The following is a 20,556-nucleotide window of genomic DNA, read 5'->3' on the forward strand; positions in this document are numbered from 1 at the left end:
CACAATTGTTTCAACTTGTATAGTTATTATATGTTTTTTAATCCCGACCAATAATCCCAATTATTAATAAACAGAAATATATTTTTTCTAATTGCGATGTTTTGGTGTTCGATATATTAATGTCTCCCAGTTTCAATAATATTTGTTATGGTACTGTACACATGACATAACTGCTTGTAAACCATCCAAGAAGAATACCGTGGATATAAAAGCACAACACACGTTAGATGAAGAAGTAGCTGATATGATGCGTATAGATATACAGGATGAATGTTTAGATTATCCCAGAAGAGCGTATGTCTTCAGCTAATGCTAAAAGGGTTGTCTGTTGTAATTTGACAGCGATTAGGTTGAGCATTAGCAGAATACATCTTAGTTCTAGCCGTTATCTTGACATTTAGCGGACTCCATTTTGTGTTCATGGCAGCCATTCTGTCTGCTACATGTTGCCTCGTGCCGACCATGTGCTTTGTCCTATCTTCCTGTTCATGGTGCTTGATATTGCCCAGCAACAAGCTATATTTAGCATCCCCCACTTTTTTTTTATTTATTTTTTATTTTGCAGAGTTTTATATAGCGCGAACTAGAACCGAACCGAATCAGTTATCAGAGCGCTTTACATAGCACCAGTTACGTTACATGAGGACACTTTCATTTTAGGCACGGGGAGATTAAGTGATTTGCCCAGAATCACAGGGGGTTTTTGGCGTCGTTACCGAGACTCGAACCCAGTTCCCCAGGTCCGAGGTCGAGCGCCTTAGCCGTTAGGCCAACCCCTCTCCCCACTTTGCCGCTGTCCGTTAGGGTTCACATCTGGTAGTGATTAGTTCCAGATAGGAATGTGTTTGTCAAGCCCTCAAGACTGTTAGCTCCTCCCACTGATCGATTGTACCTTTCAATATTACCTTATATGTACATAAAATGTGCTCTTGTGCTCTGTAACGCCTTCTTTTGAGCCCCTGTGCGGGTATAAATAAACCATGCTTTCATAGCTCGTGGTGCTACTTCTTGCAATACCGAAGGGTACTGTTTGAACTGTAGCACCACCTCATGAGGTGTAATAAATGTTACGTTTTCTATTCCAGTTTCTGTGCCATTTTCTTTCTATTGGTCTGAGGACTTCGTGCAGAGAAGGGCGAACCCCTTGCACTAGCGGGTCTGGCTGAGGCCTGCACGACACCAGAACTTCATCCACAGACTGCAAGAGTTGCAGTACTAACAGGGCTGTACACATTCTCATTAAGGTTATGGAATTCAGGCGGTCTCCACTGAGTGTTGCCTCCGCACAAGGACTATTCATATTGTTTGAACTAATTGATTGTTGTTTGGGAAGCGATGGGATTCACCGGATACTGCTTGTTTGCTATCCGATGTGGGTGAGGTGTTTGAGTATGTGCGTTATTTTTTGCTATGTTATTTGCTGTTACTCTATACAGGGTATTGATTATGCAGTTAGCTATGCATATTTCTTTTCTACACATTCACACATGTTCATAAAGTTACCCGTGGTTTAGATGGCACTGCCATTTAAGGGGTCAGGGGTGCTAACCTTGAAATGTATGATGTGGAACCTTAGAGGGCTAGCTAACCCAGAAAATAGACAACAGGTCCTGTCCTACCTTACCAGACAAGCCGTTCAGTTGGCATTTCTGCAGGAGACCCATTATGCCCTTAACTCTTCCAATTGGTCTGCATCACACTGAGAGAACAACCATTTCTTTGCAAATTACAGTATCTACTTCCAAGGGGTGTTTATCCTAATCCGCAAAGTGATCCTGTCCCGCAGATGGGATGTAGTTGCTGACCCTGAAGGCCATTATTTCTTGGTTGCTGGCACCCTGGGGACTGAATCCCTCCTTTTGCACAATGTTTATGCTCCAAATGTGTACTGGCCAGAGTTCTTCCCAAGCATATTGACACATACCTCCCAATTATCTGCGGACACTATACTAATGGGGAGTGATTTTAATGTTACACTGTCCCGGTGTGGGCACTTTCTTCCCTTTTGCAGAACTTCCTCCTCGCAGATGCTTGGGACGCTCACCACTAACTCAGGGATATTCTTTTTATTCGGCTCCATACAACTTATGGTCCCCTTTAGGTCACTGGTACCTTTCCCCTAATATTCTGCTATCAGTTGCTGCTGTTGCATACCTCCCACGCACAATATCAGACTGTTAACCAATACAATTAACCTTTTGCTTACCCAGCATTATGCAAACACGTGCACCCTCGCGCAGTCCTGCAGACAGCCTACTGGACAGTGTTTCAGAGTGCTGTCATGGTTGCCATAATTGAGTACTTCCAGCTCAATGCCGGGACAGTATCATGTCACGCAACACTCTGGGAGGCATTTAAAGCTTAGAGGGATATGCATTGCCGAACATTCTAGGGTGCTCCTCGCTATATGCTGGAAGCTAGGGACTAATAGGATGCGCTGCGGGATCTCAACTACAGGCTTTGACTGACGCCCCCCTCCTATCGCTGAACCGGCAGACTTTCAAGACCTAGCAGCTCGTGAGGTGAACAATATCGCCAAAATCGGGTGTATGATGAGAGTAAAAGACCTGGTCGAACACTGGCTAAAATACTTTGCCCCCATACCAATCCTCCTTTATTACACATCTCGAATGGACGATAATACCTCGGTCAAGCACAACGAGGACATTTCTGCCAGATTTCTTACCAATTATACCTGTTGATATACCACTCACTGCCACCTTGCTGACAACACACTTACAAAAGGATGTTGCTGAATTGGTTATAGTCTGGTTTGATGGAGAGAAACAGGAGTTCCCGGCTCACCCATTACCACTGATCTTGCCGGGCATTGATGACCTGAGTGGCAACCAAGCCCAGGCACAGACGAATTATCCAGCATATTTTATAAAACGTTTAAATCCCTACTATTTTCCCATTTATCGGAAGTATATGCGGAATCCTTGGAGGGCGGATCTCTCCTTCTATGATGCAGAAAGCAGTACTCACCCTTTTACTTAACTTGCAAACCTCCTCATCGTTGCACTTCCTACAGACCTGTGTCTTTGTTGGCTTGGCAGTTCGGCTGGACTGTTCCCATGAGGCACAGGGTCAGACTTATTTGCATATAGCCATGTCTGAACTGGGGTGGCAGAGTGGGCTAAAGAACGGTGATGGATTAAACCCAGATCTTTTGACTGGGTGTGAGTGTTTGATTGATTCAGATGCTCCGGCCATCACCACCCCCTTTTGTACCGCTTTTGGCCGCCATAAGTGTGGCAGGGTATGCTCAGACGCGAGTCCCTTGCTCACTTTGCCACTGGATTCAAGCAAGCCGGGCTGAAGACGGCTGGAATGCCAGAAACCGGTCCTCGGAAGCTTGTTTCCGGTCCAGGGAAGACATGGCTTGGCAGTTCGGGCTGGACTGTTCCCATGAGGCACAGGGTCAGACTGATTTGCATATAGCCATGTCTGAACTGGGGTGGCAGAGTGGGCTAAAGAACGGTGATGGATTAAACCCAGATCTTTTGACTGGGTGTGAGTGTTTGATTGATTCAGATGCTCCGGCCATCACCACCCCCTTTTGTACCGCTGTGTCTTTGTTGAATCATGATTATAAAATTTTGGCTAAAGTCCTTGGCTCTCACCTTTCCCTACGTATAGATAAGATAATTTCCCTGTTACAGTCTGGTTTGTCCAGAATCGCTCCACGTTGGTAAACCTGTGATTAGTTAAAACCTTTGCAACCAAAGAACATGACAACAACTGGCTCGCGTATCTGCTGTTATCATTGAACAGGACATCTAAATACTTGAGGCAGTTTGTGGCTTCTATTTTCTTGTGGTGTAGAGATCATGTTGGCTTATTAGTCCTGGCTATTCGAACTGCAAGGATCTTGGTTTTCTTTTATTTATCAGCAGACCGTTCCTATTGGAGTATGTGGCAGTTGCGTCCAAAAGCAACAAGCATCCTGGGACCGGTTTGGGATCATCACCCATCATCAGCCAGGCCAGCTTGGATCCAGTGGCACAGTGAGCCCAGGGCCCACGTCTGGGCAACCCAGCACACTTAGGGCGACAATCAAAAGACCACATTGACTGCCCAAAGTAGATTTCAGAGGCGAAGGCTGCCCAATTTAGGTAGATGCGGGATTACTGTATTGAGGACCGGCAACAGGTCAGACAGAAATAAGTTAAATAGCATGGGTGCCAAAACGCAGTCTTGCTTGAGGCCTTGCGTGGTGATTATAGGCCGTGACAGGCATGATCCACCACCGATTTTAATTTTGACCCATGTGCCATTGTGCAGAAGATGCAAAGTCCTGAGCAAGGTGTCAGGAAGGTTGAGGAGGGCGAGTTTCTGCCAAAGCTTCATTGGTAATCTATGTAACATTTTCACGATTCTTAACTAAATAACTCCTGATCTTCCTGCCACAGCTATATTGTTGGACACTGAAAAACCATGTCATTGCTGCAATGGTCCTTTTTATATGCACTATTATGGAAGCTGGGGGTTCCAGCGAGCTTTTCCGATCTTATACGCCTCTTGTATGCAAGTCCGCTTGCCCGGCTCCGAGTGAATGGAGACTTAACTGACCAATTTATGCTCTCAAGGGGCACCAGACAGAGGTGCCCCATGTTACCCCCACTGTTCATCATAGCCATTGATTCCCTTGTGCTGCATTTTCGGGAGCGCCATTTACCATGTGGGCTAACATTTTACCCTGGACCTCTTTTAGCTTCTTTATATGCAGATGATGTGATGTTGTTTGTAAGAGACCCAAAATGAATCTCCTTCCTTTTCTTCATCAAATTGTGTGCTTTCGGGCATTCTCCAGACCTGCTATTAATTGTACAAAATCAGAAATATTTCTATTGATAGTCACCACACCCCCTTCACTTAAAACTTCCCTCAGCGCTGGTGCACGTCCCCCTCCCCCAGGTTCCAAGGCGTCTTTTTACATCGTAGCACTGCAGAGGTTATCCATTCCAATTACGGACCCACTATTTATAAATTAGCAACACAAATTGTCCATTGGATTCAGAATCCTCTGTCGATTCCTGGTAGAATTGTCATCATTAAAATGGTGGTACTGACCCATTTTTATTCCTATTTCTGAACATTCCCATAGTCATGACGGCTAGGTTTTTTTACACACTCCGCAGTGTGCTCATTAGACTTGTCTGGGCCAGTAAGCAGCCACGAATCAGCAGGAAAACATTGACTATGATGTATCTGTGTGTGGGATTTAGTGTACCTGATTTATACTACTTAGTTGCACAGGCACATTTTGCGTACTATTGGTACCATCCTGACATGCGGCTACAATACTTGAGGCAGGAACGGTCTCAGTCTTGTCCATGCCTACTTTCCACTATCATACCAAATGGCCCAACTAGGACACCCTCAGGAATACTAACACTTCCAATAACATACTGGTCCTGGGTTATGCTACAATTGTATATGAACGCTGACCTACTTTATACCCTGCACATACTGCCCTTAGATAACCCTTAACTTTCCCTAACAACCGAAGCACTAACCAAGCAAATCTTAGCCTTGTGTAAACTCCACACTCTGGGTGACCTCTTTCATGATGCGCAACTGTGCTCTGTAGACGCCCTATCGAAGAACACGCCATGTGTCTTACATGGACAGGTTCATCTTACATAGACATTGTAATACCATTTGTGCCACACTTCTGTCTTCCCCTGAGGAGTCAGGGAACTTCCCACCAGAGAGCTTAGTCATCACATCCACTTGTGGTTCTCACTTGGTCTCCCAGCTATATCGCTCATCCTTGACTCTTCGGCCTGCGGTCAGAGTGGGGGCGTGGGCATCGTGGGAGAGAGATCTGGACCATCCCCTGCCGGACAAGACATGACTTTATTTCTGTGACCAAACTTGGTTCATATCCAGTAATCATCAGCAAAAACTATTAATTGTTAAATATTTCCACAGGGCTTACTCTACGCCACATTTGCCTGCAAAAAATGGATCCCACCAAATCACACTGCTGCTCTAAGTGTGCAACAGAGCATGCCAACTTTTCATATCTGGCTTGGAACTGTGCGCCAATACTGGCAGACCGGGAGGATGTTTTTCGGCATCTTTCTCAAATGATTTAATCTGATGCCAGCCTGACCCCGCTGATGGCACTGTTGGGCTATATTAAGCAGCTAGCTGCGGAAGTTTGGCATTACACCGTCATTGCTATGCTTCTCACTATATGAAACAAAAATAATGCCTATGGTACCATTTTGTGTAAGCTATAACTTAATTATGGAAAATACACTGCTAATTGTCCTTTCCTGACCTAAACTAATGATCACGAATAAATCTCAATTGAATCACGGTACTTTATTCCTACATAAGCTAAAAATACATAAATCACTCTTAAAGGGATTATCAAGACTATTTATTATTTCTTAAAGTTAATTTTTCTTGTGTTTTTTAGTAGTAACACTTATTTTGCCAACACGTATATATACAAACACAAAGGTACACAATTTATACAATACAAACAGAAGACAATTCTTTTCAAAAGCAAACAATTTGTTGGTCTAAACAGCCCGTAAATAATTAAGCAAAAGGACGTTGACAAATAATTATGTCACAGCATTCCCTATATTCGGTCATCAACATAAGGATTATTAGGGCTTCCAAGGGTCAATCCCTTTCTCCCTTCGTTCTATATCAAGATCCTTATCTATGTATTATCATAAACAGTATCACAATTTTCTTATGTTGATGCCTTTATATATATGCAGTCGACGTCTTTCAGCCTTTTTCCTAGTACAGGCCTCTTCCGGACTATAGGGCATTTTAACCATAAGAATCCTATAAATAAAAATGTATATTGGCTATGAATGTTTTATCAGAATACATCTATGTAAAGATAGAGCTGAGGCGGATAAGGTGTTCAAAGAATGGTTTATTAATTCTTCAAACCATAGACCCACCGGAGCAGCTGGGCAAACGTCCCGACTCTCCAGAAACCAACCGCCTTCTCACCACAATACACCAAGCTCTAACATTCTAAATTACATCACTACATTCTAATTATGACATACGCATGTTATACAGTTTGATTGGACCTTGCATTTACATTGACTCAAATAAAGGATATAAACAACTACCACATGTCTCTTTTTTACAAAAATAACAGAATGAAATAAATCAAACATCCAAGATGTAATCGTCAAATTTCTTAGGAACTTTAGGAATCCTCTTGAGGGGTAAATGATCAACCTGAGCAGATATTCCAATAGACTCCTGAAGATTGGAACCACCCTCACAAACACTGGAACTCTCTGAAGAAACAACAGTTCCAGTGCCAGCATCGTGAGTAGAGTCATCAGAGAACACATCAGCCACATCAGCAGCATGAAACTTCTCACCACAACCAAGGTCATTCCAAGTGCAACCACCATCCTCATCTTTGGCAAAAAAACGTTCTTGCCCAGGTTTGAGAAGAATGACTGAACCCTTGCTCCACCAACCCTTCTCAGCCAACAGAACAGCAGACTCAGTCACCCCTTCAACCTGAAACGGATTGGAAAACTTGGAAGAACCTTTGGGAGATATGGTAGGTTTCACCACACGTACCCAATCACCAACCCTGATGCATTTATCTTTGGACTTGAGAGAAGCATCATGATAACTTTTACCAGTAATGCGAGACTCCAGAATGTTTTGTTTGACTTCATCAATGATAACTTTCATGTTAACTTCCTCCCCCACACTTTTAACAAAGTTGGGCCTTAAGACAGATTTAGCTTGTCTGCCTCTCATCAATAGATATGGAGAAAAACCCGTGGAGGAATTTGGAGTGATGTGGTAACTCCATAATTTCTCCTTCAAGAATTGCAAAACATCCAACTTGCTCTCTAAGGCAGCCTGAATGCCCTCCTTAATAAATCTATTGGCCCTTTCCACTTGGCCATTGGCCCTGGGACAATACAAAGGAGTGGTTTCAGACTTTACTCCAAACTTTTCCAAAAATCCTTTCATTTTCCTGGAAACAAATTGTACCCCATTGTCAGATAAAATGAAATTTGGAGCACCCTCCAAACTGAAAACAAAACTCAAAAAATCAATAACAGCATCAGTATTGGGATGTTCCACAAAGGTGTAATAAATCCATTTGGAAAAATTATCAATCAATACAATGGAAAATCTTCTCTCCCTTCCCAAACATTCAAAGGGGCCAGAAAAATCAATAGAAATTCTATCCCAAGGGCCAACAGCTCCTTCTTTAAGAGACAAAGGTTGGGTTGAAACCTTCCAGTGCTTATCTGCTCTGACACAAACAGAACAGTTGTCAATGACCTTCTCGATACCAGCATCCATACCAGGCCACCAATAGTGGTTCTTGAGAATCTTCTTGGTACCAGAAACACCAGGGTGACCAACATGAGCAAGCTTGATGAGTTTACTCCTTAAACCATCAGGAGGAATAAACAAGTGTTGGCGCAACAAAATATTCCCCTCAATACTAAGCTCATCAGCAACCTGGGCAAAACTCCTTAAACACTCCTCCAAATTCCTAATGGGAGGCCAACCATTACCTACAAAATTTTTAACTCTATTGAGTACCAGATCCTTGTCCATAGCCTCAATCCAACTTTCCTCTGAAATGCCTGATTCAAACGTGCTCACAGCATCGACCAGTGCCACTACACATTCATGTTCATCCAAAATATCATTGTTATCTTCCTCACTAGGGGGAAGCCTGGACAAACAATCAGCGGTGAAATTTTTTCCACCCGGAATGTGCTGCGTTTCAAAATTGTATTCTTGAAGTCTGGCAATCAACCTCACCAGTCTAGAAGATGCTTTGCCGCTCTTTACCCCATCCATCATAAATACCAGCGGTTTATGATCCGTGACAAGTACAAAAGGCCTGCCCCACAGAAAACTCTTGAATTTTTCAACGGCCCAGACACACGCTAAAGCCTCCTTTTCTATAGTGCTGTAATGCTTTTCAGCACCCCGAATAGCTCTTGAAATAAAAGATATTACTCTCTCTCTGCCCTCAACCATTTGAGAAAAAACAGCACCGAGACCAACAGTACTGGCATCCACGGTGACGAAGGATTTGCCCTGAGGATCGAAGGTTTTAAGACCCGGTGCTTTAGAAATAAGCTTCTTTACATTGACAAAAGCTTCATCATGGCTCTTGTCCCAAATAAACTGAACCCCCTTTCTAAGAAGCTGTCTAAGAGGCTCCACCACTAGAGCGTACCCTTTCACAAACCTTGAATAATACTCTCCCAAACCTAAGAAAGAGCGCAAAGAATCTTTGTCCTGGGGTGTACTGATGTTATCTAAAGTGTTGACTAAATCCTCTTTTGGAAAAATGCCATCGGCCGTGATTTTGTGCCCAAGGTAATTAAGTTCTTCAACTAGGAATTTACATTTTTCTTTGCTGACTGTCATGCCTTTACTACCAAGAATATTAAGAACTTTGTTGAGAATAACATTGTGTTGTTCACAAGTCTGGGCAAAAATTAAAATGTCATCCTGGAATGACTGAACACCAGTGATGCCTTGAAACAAATTCTCAATGAGCTTTTGAAACACACTGGCTGCAGATGCCAGCCCAAATGGCATTCTTTTAAATCTATACAACCCAAAGGGAGTAGTGAAAGTGGTCAGATCTTTCGAAGAATCATCCAGGGGTACCTGATGGTATGCAGATTTGAGGTCTATGATAGAAAAATACCTGGCACCATTGACCGCTGACAACATGTCCTGAATGCGAGGTAACGGATGCGTGTCAACGACAATGTTCTTATTGAGAGACCTCAAATCTACACATAGCCTCAAATCTTGATTCTTTTTAAGTGCCAAAACTATGGCCGACACCCATTCAGAACTATCAGTAGTCTCAATGATGCCCTCTGAGCATAACTTGTCTAGATGGACCTTCAGTTTCTCACGAATACCCAGAGGAACAACACGCACTTTATGTTGAACGGGAATGGCATCCTTCTTTAGCTTAATTTTATGCATATAACCTTTCACTTGACCTACAACATTTTTGAACACATTGGCATGTCTCTTTATAATCATATCTAAACTACACTTGTCCATGTAGATATTATTAACATCAAATTCTCTGAGTTGCAGGGGACGATCAGAACCAGGACACAAAATTACTCCCAGCCTTCCTAAATCAAACCACCCAACCAAATTCTTACCATCAATGGCAACATAAATTTTGGTGAAAATTTTCCTAGACTCAAACTCAAGAGAATCTTCAAAGTAACCTAACATGGTGATATCAAAATTCCCAAAAGCTTTGGGATTGATGTCAGATTTATGGAGAACAACATTTTTCCAATTGTCCCTGAAAAACACATCAGACAGGATGGTGATCGGTGAGCCAGAATCAGCCATGGCTTGAAAAGAAATATCACCAACTAAAACCATGCCTAACGGTGCTTTAAACGGAAAACTGACATTGTTTACAGAATAGTCAAAAACACAGTCATAAATGGTTAACAACATGTTCTGTAAGTCTTCATCAACAACGTCAACATTATTGACACCAGAGCTTGAAGAACTAGCACTCCTCCTAGGTGCATGGCAAACAGAAGAAAAGTGGCCAACTTTCCCACAATTAACACATCTTTTTTTTACAGCAGGACAGTTGACATTGTTGGCAAGATGTGCTTTGGAACCACACCTATAACAGGCAGATTTATTGACAGAAACCTGTTTAGAATTAGACTTTCCTTTGTTGGACAATTGCACAGCACATACCGATGAAGTAGAAGATAAAGAATTGAAAGACTTAGCATTCTCAGCAGAAATGGCTTTAGAAGATAAAATGGATCTTTCAATCCCCTTCGCTAGATCAACAGCTTCACTTAATGTGGGATTTCGACAAGCCAGAAGTCTTTCTTGGACCTTTTTTGACTCACATTCAAAAATCAATTGATCTCTAATACAATAATCCACAGTTGCCCCATAGTCACAATTAGCAGCCAGCACTCTTAAAGCAGCCACATATTCCTCAATTGTTTCATCAGGAAATTGTTTCCTCTTATGAAATGCATGCCTTTCAATAAGAACATTAGGCTCATCCTGAAATTGTTTTTCGAGTCTGGCTACTGCTTCCTTGTAAATGTTCCAACCATCACCACCACCACTGGGTGGAGGAATGGGAATCAAGTTTTTAAAAATCTCAATAGCTGCAGAACCCAAATAACTGAATAAAATGGCTTTTAATCTCTCAGCTGAAAATTTGGACCCATCAATAGCCACAATATAATTTTCGAAACTTTCAAACCATTTCTTCCATTCCAATTTAGGCTTACCTGGAATTTGTAGAAAAATTGTGGGCTGATTGCAGATTTGAGCATTTGCCATGTTACAAGATTCTGAAACTCTGAATAAGGAGATAAAGTTAGTAGTGGCACCCACCACCTATTAAATAGGAATTATAATTTACATAGACCGTGTTCGTGACAGGAACTAAATCAGAATTACTCAGAATAAACACTGTAGGAGTAAACAATGTGCCAATCACAGAAATAGCTACTACGGAAGACCAGCATATCAATTATATTGAGCATAAAACTGAACATGCACTTAAGTGAAAGTCATCAAGGTGTTAAAGTGTGCGCATCACTGAAAACGCGCTGTTAAAAGAAAGTAATAGTGTGCGCATCACTGGTTAGAAACAGTTCATGAAGTAACACCCTGAATTTGAAGTAAAATGTCAAAGTGCGCGCATCACTGAAAATGCGCAAATGAAGAAAAAGGTATGAACCATGCAGCAACAAACTGCTTAAATAACAGTGACTTAGGATGAAAGTGTGCGCACCACTGAAAATGCGCTAACAGGCAAAAGCACGGAAGCGTGCGTATGTTTATTGCTGACGTAGAAATCAATCGGAGTAACTGGAAGAGTCTCACCGTTAATGATAGCCGGATAGTTACGCGAGGCAGCTGGACTGATCCTCGGTGAATTGCAGAAAATGGCCGCCAAGCGTGAGCACGTGATGGCGTCACTGAAACGCAGACCAGCAGTAAACCCCCACAAAATGGCGGAAGCAGCGCAGTGACGTTATCAAGTCACTGACGCACGCTGAAACGCACAACGGGGTTATTGATGACGCTGTCAAATGCTGTGGCGGTTACTCACGCGCTGGAACTCCGGGCTCGATTTGAAGTTAACGAAGTTAACTGATCCCACGAAGCAGGTAGGAGACTCCCAAATCAGAATAAAAGAGAGTAACAGTACCTGGAAAATTGTAGAATACAGCTGAAGTGATGAAAACATTTTTAGATGAAAGAGAGAGTCTTGGGCTCGATAATCCGGTAACCGGTGGCAAAAATTACCGAAATTTTAAAATTTGCCGATCAATCCAGTGGGTCTTGAAGAACCGTTTCCCTCGTCGCCAATGTAAAGATAGAGCTGAGGCGGATAAGGTGTTCAAAGAATGGTTTATTAATTCTTCAAACCATAGACCCACCGGAGCAGCTGGGCAAACGTCCCGACTCTCCAGAAACCAACCGCCTTCTCACCACAATACACCAAGCTCTAACATTCTAAATTACATCACTACATTCTAATTATGACATACGCATGTTATACAGTTTGATTGGACCTTGCATTTACATTGACTCAAATAAAGGATATAAACAACTACCACAATCTATTTACATATGAGCAAACACAACTCAAAAAAGGAATTCAAACTAATAAAAGCAGTTTGGAGAAGTATATTTAGAGTATAAACCCTCGAGGTAAATGGCAAAACTTATAATAGAAACATCCATAGTGGCACAGATACATTGAACATCTCGTGTTCCAGATATTACTACATCAAAGGGAAATCAAATCACTAAAAATCACTAAACACCATTATAACCCTTATCACCCAAACGTGAGGGGAACCTCATCCAAGTCTTTCTCAAGCACTGACCACATACCTTAAGACAATCATCTGGGTATATTACTTATACCGGAAACGAGGCGTCTTAGCAACAATTACAGCGCTAGATGGGGAAGGGGAAATTCTTCAACCCAGCAGGTATCTGCCTCCTGTATAATCAAATAATCATGTCCAGCAATGACATTTTTACCGGTTTCAGTTAAGAACAAGGAGATTGTCATTCCCAACAACAAAGAAGTCTTACCAACTTTTAAGGGGCCACAGCTCCCATTTTCATTAGTGCAGATGCAGCATCGCCTAAAACGAACAAACGTTCCATTAGGTCTCGCCTCTCTATTTCCAACGGTTAAAATTACTCTGCTGGCATAAGGATCAAGTCCAGGGTGCTCACCTTCAATCGACTAGTCTCTCTTTCAGCGATAAGGGACCAAATCACCAACTCCTCATGTGAACACGGAAGCGTCTTCTCTACGATGGCTTCTGGGATAGAAATAAGCGGCGGACTCAGCCGAATCCCCGCCCTCTATAGTGAATACCTCATTACCGTCACTCGCCCATACCCAGGGACATGCGCTGTCTATCGCTACATATTGGTAAACACAACGGAAGGACTCTCTGCGACTAACAACTCCGCAGGCCAACTTGTAGAACAACAGAGAACTATGAATCTGCCCGTTAAAATGTTCAGGGGAGCGGACACTTCACCCATTACTTATGGTGAAACCAGGAAAAAGACAAATTATACAGGTTTTATTGCAAAAAGGAAGAGAAGAGCGTATGTCAGTATCAAACTGGCCCTAATCTTCTTTCAACCCAAATGCTATTAGTCATAGAGGGGACGAACATTTAAGGTAACCAAATTGAGAAAGAATATCTAGGGAACGACTAAAGTAAATAAAACCTTATAATCCAAGTGATTGCCAACCTCTCACATTCTATTTATATACAGACCACCTGCACAGGAGGGATATTATTGATTTAAGAACAGCAAATAAATTATCAGCGCACATTATTTACATGCATCAAATCAAGGTATTCCTAAACATCTCAACTTTTTTCAAAACATAGATACAGCATAACATGTTAAGCACGTCCAAACACATAATTATTTTCTAGGGTAGTCTATAGTCATAGAAGCAAGGCCCACATCTCATCCCTGTCATTAAGACCAGTCTTGGATGTTTGATACTTCTCTATTAGTCTTGCCTCTAGGCGGTTAAGCTTAATTTTGGTCTCTCCTCTGTTGGTACCGGTCACTTTACATAGTACTGACCGTTCTAAATCTTTTCCAGTATGGTTGTACATCAGGAAATGGCTAACCAGAGGGGCCCCTGTGGTTTTACATTTGATTCTTGATTTATGCTGCAAAATTCTAGATTTTACAGTTTGGATTGTCTGGCCGATGTAAAATTTATTACACGGGCACTTTATACAATAAATCAGGTTTTTTGAATTACAATTTGAGAAGCCTTTTTGAAAGTGTGTGTTCCCGTTTATCATGATTTCTTTAGTGTCATTTGTCAGCTCACATGCAGCACAGTTTTGACATCTAAAGTGTCCAATCACTGGGGGCAGGCCTAGAAGTTCTCTAGTCCCTAGTGTGGGTGACGGTATAGCAGTTGTAGTAGCCCTTACTAGTTGGTTCCGAATATTTTGACCCTTTTTAAAAGCGAACAAAGGTTGGGGTATACCTAGTTGTTCAATCAATTTCCAATTCTTTTGGATAATCTTCTTAACTCTATTAGCCCTAGGGTCGAAGGTCAAAACACATGTCAAGGGGGGGTCTTTTTCTTTAGTTTTTGGAGTCATGAGGGCCTCTCTCGGGGTATACCACGCTCTCTTTAGAGCTGTTTTGACTAATTTCTAGGGTAACCTCGGTGTAGTCATTTGTCTTTTAGTTTTTCAGCATTATGGAAATCATTTTCTTTACTGCTGCAATTTCTCTTAACCCGGAGAAATTGCCCGTATGGTAGATTTTCTTTCATGGTACGTGGGTGACAGCTCGTAAAGTGTAATAGGGTGTTGCGATCTGTAGGTTTTGAATATAGATTCACACATAACTTGCCATCTTCATGATGTACATAAACATCTAAAAAGTTAATCTTTTCTTGGTCGCTTGTCATTGTGAATTTGAATTCCCTTGTTCTAGTGTTGAGCCAATTTTGGAATACAGTCACTTGGTCACTGTCCCCATTCCAAATCATAAAGATGTCGTCTATATAGCGACACCAAAATCCCACATGTTGTTTAAATGGGTTGGTGTCGCTATATATCCACTTAGATTCAAATTGTGACATCACCAAATTCGCTATTTCTGGCGAAAAGCTGCATCCCATTGCCACTCCCGATATTTGAATAATAGATTGTTTTTAAAGTTAAAGAAATTATTCTTAAGGCAAAGCTTCGCAAGATCTGTGATGAACTTGGTAGGCACTTGATGTGGACGATCACGAGTATCTAAGACATATTCCATGACTCCTAATGCCTCATCTTGAGGTATGTTGGTGTATAATGATTCGTTATCAATGGTGGTGAGTTGTTGGATCTCAGGGTTGAACGTCAATCCCTCCACCTTTGATATCAGATCCATCGTATCACGGACAAAGGCTGGTGTTTCCTCGACTTAAGGCAGTAAAAAGAAATCAACATATTGGGCTATAGGATCTAAGATCAAACCACAGGAAGCCACAATGGGCCTACCTGGTGGATTTGCTTCTCACTATATGGCAGGTCTCTCTACACTGGGGTGGAGCTAGTGTCCCAACAGTGAAGGCTTGGATTCGGGACTTTATGGATTGTGACATTACTAGTGACACATATGCTACACTGCAGCCACCTACCTTCAGCCCCAAAAATATATGGCTGCCATTGTAGACCTATTTAATACTTTACCCTGAGGAGGAAAAGGGATCACACTGTACTTGAGCTATGCCTATTTGGGCTTCACATGAGCATACAAGCACAAATACTCATTTCTGCAATTAATTTCCCCGGACACCCTCCACATTTGATTTTTCTACCCTCCTCTTTAATCGGCACCAATAATACTACTAAACACTTCTCCTCGTAGTTGCATCTTAGGCTCCCTATTCATTCCCCCCATCTCCTTGCCTATTGTAACTAGCTATGCTGGATTCCTCTTTGTATGTGTAAAAATGTACTTTACTGAACATTATGTATTTTTGTTATTGATGATGCATATGCTGATGCTTTTTTTGTGGCATTTCTGACTCCCCTGTATATTCCTTTGTTTCACTACCCTGTCTCTGTGGTTGTATACCTTGTTGTAAAACTCAATAAATAAAGTTTTTTTTAAAAAGTACTGTCCTCATTTACTTAACTCACTAGTCTCTTGAGAAGTCCCAAATAGCACTACACTTCCCTCAATTCCAATCCTGGCCTGCAGACTTCTATATATAGCTGTAAAAGAACTAGTCACTTCGTTGTCCTTGCATATCAGCACCTTGCACTCTGAAAAAAAGGAAAGGAAAGTGTGTTGCACCAATATCCAGGTGAGTGTGACCAATTGCCATGTCAGGACACCACAATGCAATGGGTGGGCTGAGGGAGAGGGAGAAGGGCCTTCCTCTTTCTCAGATGGTGCTGGAGTGGGGGTGGAGGGGAGGCCAGGCAGGGAGCATTCTCTGAATGTTGAAGGTGATACCTCAGAACTCTAAGTTCCAGCAATTCTTCTCCCAGATCTGTGACATAGTCCACAATCCACCTCTTGTATTTTGAAGCATCCCCTTTGTAAATAGAAATCAAAGCACATGATTAAGCTCTCAACCAAATCATGTGCTTCGGTTGTTTCATTCACACCTGTGGAAGCAAACCTTGCAGATACCGTCTTTACCTAGTCATGTAGGATAGCTTGGCCCATTGTACTGTCCTCCTTGCTAACTTCCCATGGGAGTAGCATCGGTGTCAGGCCTTTGACTAGGTCCCATTTGTCTGCATTTATGATCATAGCTTTCCCAAGTGCATCCCCTCCTCTTAGAATGACATAGTCATTGATCTGTTTGTCGAACTCAAAGATTTTGCTTCATGTGTTAGGTCGAGTTACAGCATGTTGGCACCTCCTGCATCAAGGATTTAACTGGTGCTCTTTTATTACACTGAATAATTTGCAGGTGCTGCTGGGCTTTAAAAGAATGGCTGAAATGAGTGCAGATTCTTCTGCAGGTGGTCAGTATGTTTTTGACTCTGTCTTTCTTTTTTAGGAAGTCTTGCACCATCAGGTTCATGCAACAGGCCAAAAACAGGACCTTGAAATAGCCTCCATATGTTTTTGCCGTTGCCCGTGGCAACAACTCCAACTCTGAGACCTCTGAGTTGCACCATATTGTTAATTTACTCAAAGATGTTTAAAGCTGTATATGATTTCTTCATAGTGAACATGGCCACTGTTGCATGTCGGCAAATGCTCTCAAAATTTTCTTCAGGGCCAAGGCCTGCAGATAGTTTTAGATTTCTCCCTACAAAAGAGATACTGTGTGGAGTGATACACATGTAATCAGTCGCCTGACAACTGGTACACATAACTGTCATCAGGTGGATAGTCTGAACAACACTTTGCTGCAAAGCTCGTTCAAGCACATTGTGATGCAGTGCTAGAAAAGCAACTCTGGTAAAATGGGTAAGACGTGGAACCTTCCATTTTGGGCAGATGGCTGACACAAATTCTTAGAATCCCACTTCATCTACAAAAGAAAATGGGGGGAGGTCCAGCACTAACATTTTTGCCAGCTTCCCATTGTACAAATGTGCCGTTGGGTGGTTCTGCTGATTGGCCCCTCCTGCCACAACATGTCCATAATAGTAGCCTGGGTTTTCTTCTTTTCTGGGGCCACTGACACAGGCATTTTTCCAGAAGTAGATGGTGGTGGTAGACTCAATGTGCATCAAAGTGTATACCATATTGTCTCAATCTCACTCAGAGAATTGTGCCATTGTGAAATCGCTTAAGTGGGTGATTCTGTTGCACTGCGGGGGATAGGGCTGCTTTGTGTGAAGATGTCACACCTTTCTTCCTCATCATCACCTCCCACTGTGACTGGACTTGTAGCTGTTGTGCCCCAGATCTCCTCACCACCATGACCATGTTCAGCATTTTTTAAGGTGTTACTCCCACTTGATTGTGTGGTGCTTTTTCATATGGGTCATTTGGCCTCTGGTACCATACTTGTCTCACCTCAACAACCTAAACCTCTTGCATTTTAATTATGTCACTGTGACCACCTAATAAACTTTCAGTGGACTTAGTTAGACATTTTTAAACCACACTTTATCACTCCTTTCTGCACTCGGGGACTTGTAGCCCACACTACAGTGTGAGGAGGGAGCCCATATGATGAATCATGTCACCTAAAGGTGAGTGAGGGTTCTTATTCTGAAGGAATTCCCCCCTCTTTTTCTACATAGCACTCATTCTTCATTTTTCTCCTCTTCTCCTTCCCCTGACACATAGCCAGACATACTTCTATGTGATTAGTATTCTCTTGAGGGATCAGTGCCCTCTGGCTTTCAAAGATCCCCTGAGATCCCAAGTGTTTATATGAATAGTGCTAACTGTGCGACATCCCTTGGAGCGGATTGAATAGCAATGTCAGACTCCTCTGTGTCACCTTCCACAATGACTGCCTCATCATCATCATCATCATCATCATCATCATCATCATCATCCTCATCTTCCTCTTCCATAAGTGTAAGTCTTTCAGGAACTTTTCTTTTTCCATGCCTCTCCATGTGTCTCCTGGACTCTGCTGGTGTCCACTCCATGTCCCTATCATCATCAGTAGCATTTGTGCTTGAAGGTGATGGAGTAGTTGTACCCTTTCTTTTCCTTGCTGGAGATCTGAGAGCTAATGATTTTAATGGAGGAGGTTCTTGCTCCAACATGAAGAAAATGTACTGTTGGTGGCTGTGGCTGCTGTCCATTTTTCTCAGGTTGCTGAAATGATTGCATACAACTTTGTGAAAGGGACATATTCAATTCAACATCACTACTCATCAGTGTTGACATGATTGCATTGACTGCCTCACTGAGAGCCAAGGTCCTGGCTTAGGTTGGGGTGGTGCTGTTAATGTAGGAGTGCAGCTTCCAGCTTGTTCCCCAGAGGCTGGTGCAGCAGGCACAAGTTTGTCAAAAATCTTTATGTTGGCACATCAGTGTTGAAAAGTTGCTTCTTCTCACTGGCAATTTTCTTTGCAGCATCTTTCTTGGATCCATCTTCTTAAAGCTCTCAGTTGGCAAGTGCACCAAGCTGCACAAGCCAAAGTGATTGGAGGGCTCCACAGGCTTTCTGTTTGGCGGTACTACGTGTGATGTCTCTTTTCTTGTGCACCTAAAAGCAAACAAGCAAGAGTATTATTTAGGGCCTGATTATGAAGTTGGTCTGAAAGACTCAGAATGGCATTCGGATGTCCCTAAACCAAGTCTGAACACACCCCAATTGGTCAGTACGAAACATTTCCGACTGACCGATTATGATAGAAAGGTAACCGTTTGGTCATTTTGAATCGGTTCCTTCAGGCATTTGGAAACTCCTAGTCATTCAAAGTCATATCATACAGCTCTAAGGACCGCGATTCTGACTGTGGTATTGCGATGTTGGAATCGGACAGCTTTTCTGACATGAAAAGTCTGTTAGAAACTGACTTGGGGGCCCTAGCAGGCCCCCCTTCATCCTGAGCCTCCGGTTGGGGGCTGTGGGCTGCCGACACGATGCAAAGATTGCAGAAACCACCCCTTTTTTCAATGGGAGCCTGTGTTGTCGGTCGTAACACAGGCTCCCTTTGAAGTCAATGGGAGACTTCCCGAACGGTGTTTTGAAATTACCACTACACCTTCTTGGGGCTCTTCAATCCCTGCACTTTGGCAATTGGGCTCAGGTGGAGCTAGACAAGACAGGACGGTTGTTCCAAAGAATCTCTATCGAAAATGGCCTGACTTTTTAGTCTATTTTTGACCGATCTCCCAACAGCCTAAAATTAGGGAGCAGCATATTGCTTGTCTGCTCTATGCAGACGATTTGGAATTAATGGACTACACTCCAATTGGTCTGCAGAGGAAACTCAACACATTGGCCTCCTATAGTAAGCAGAACAAGCTTTGTATTTATCTGGAAAAGACGAAAATTATAATTTTTGGGAAAAAAGTGCAGAGCTTCTCCTGGTATCTTGATTCTCAGGTGGTGGAACATGTGGAACCATATAAATACATGGGTTTAACATTTAGGAAAAATCTAAATTGGGGCGCGCACTGGGATGCCACTATGCAGGAGGCCCTTTTGCAGGCAAGCTGTTTATCTGGATTTAATGGTAGATTTGGGGGCCTATCCCATATCCCACTATTAAAGGCCTATGAAGGGAAGATTCCACCAATAGGCCTGTATGGAGGAGAGATATTCCCTCTTGATCCAACCTATGAATGGGACAGACTGGAAGGGGCAGTACTTAAAAGACTTCTATCACTACCACAAGGTACCATGGTCCTGGCTATAAGGAGAGAGTTCAGTCTGGTATCTTGGAACATAGCGGCAGCCACTCGGGCTCTATTATACTTCAACACCCTGCTGGAGAATGATGACGTGGCCAAAGTATCCAGATTGCGCTGTGAAGAGAGCCAAAGCAGCATAAGGATGTGGGCAAAGGCCATTAGACCCAG

General features: G+C 42.6%; 1 long non-coding RNA gene across 2 annotated transcripts in view; it reads right to left on the reverse strand.

Annotated features, from left to right (window-relative positions):
• The window catches only part of LOC144782691 (uncharacterized), a 564,841-nt gene extending 551,402 nt beyond the window's left edge, over window positions 1-13,439 (reverse strand). For both annotated transcript variants that reach the window (XR_013601208.1, XR_013601209.1), the window contains exons 1-2: window positions 13,282-13,439; window positions 13,135-13,187 (exon numbers count right to left, since the gene is read on the reverse strand). This is a non-coding gene — a long non-coding RNA (uncharacterized LOC144782691). The remainder of the gene's footprint in view (window positions 1-13,134; window positions 13,188-13,281) is intronic.
• Window positions 13,440-20,556: the final 7,117 nt, after the last annotated feature.

This window comes from Lissotriton helveticus, chromosome 9, assembly GCF_964261635.1.
Source record: "Lissotriton helveticus chromosome 9, aLisHel1.1, whole genome shotgun sequence".
NCBI lineage: Eukaryota > Metazoa > Chordata > Amphibia > Caudata > Salamandridae > Lissotriton > Lissotriton helveticus.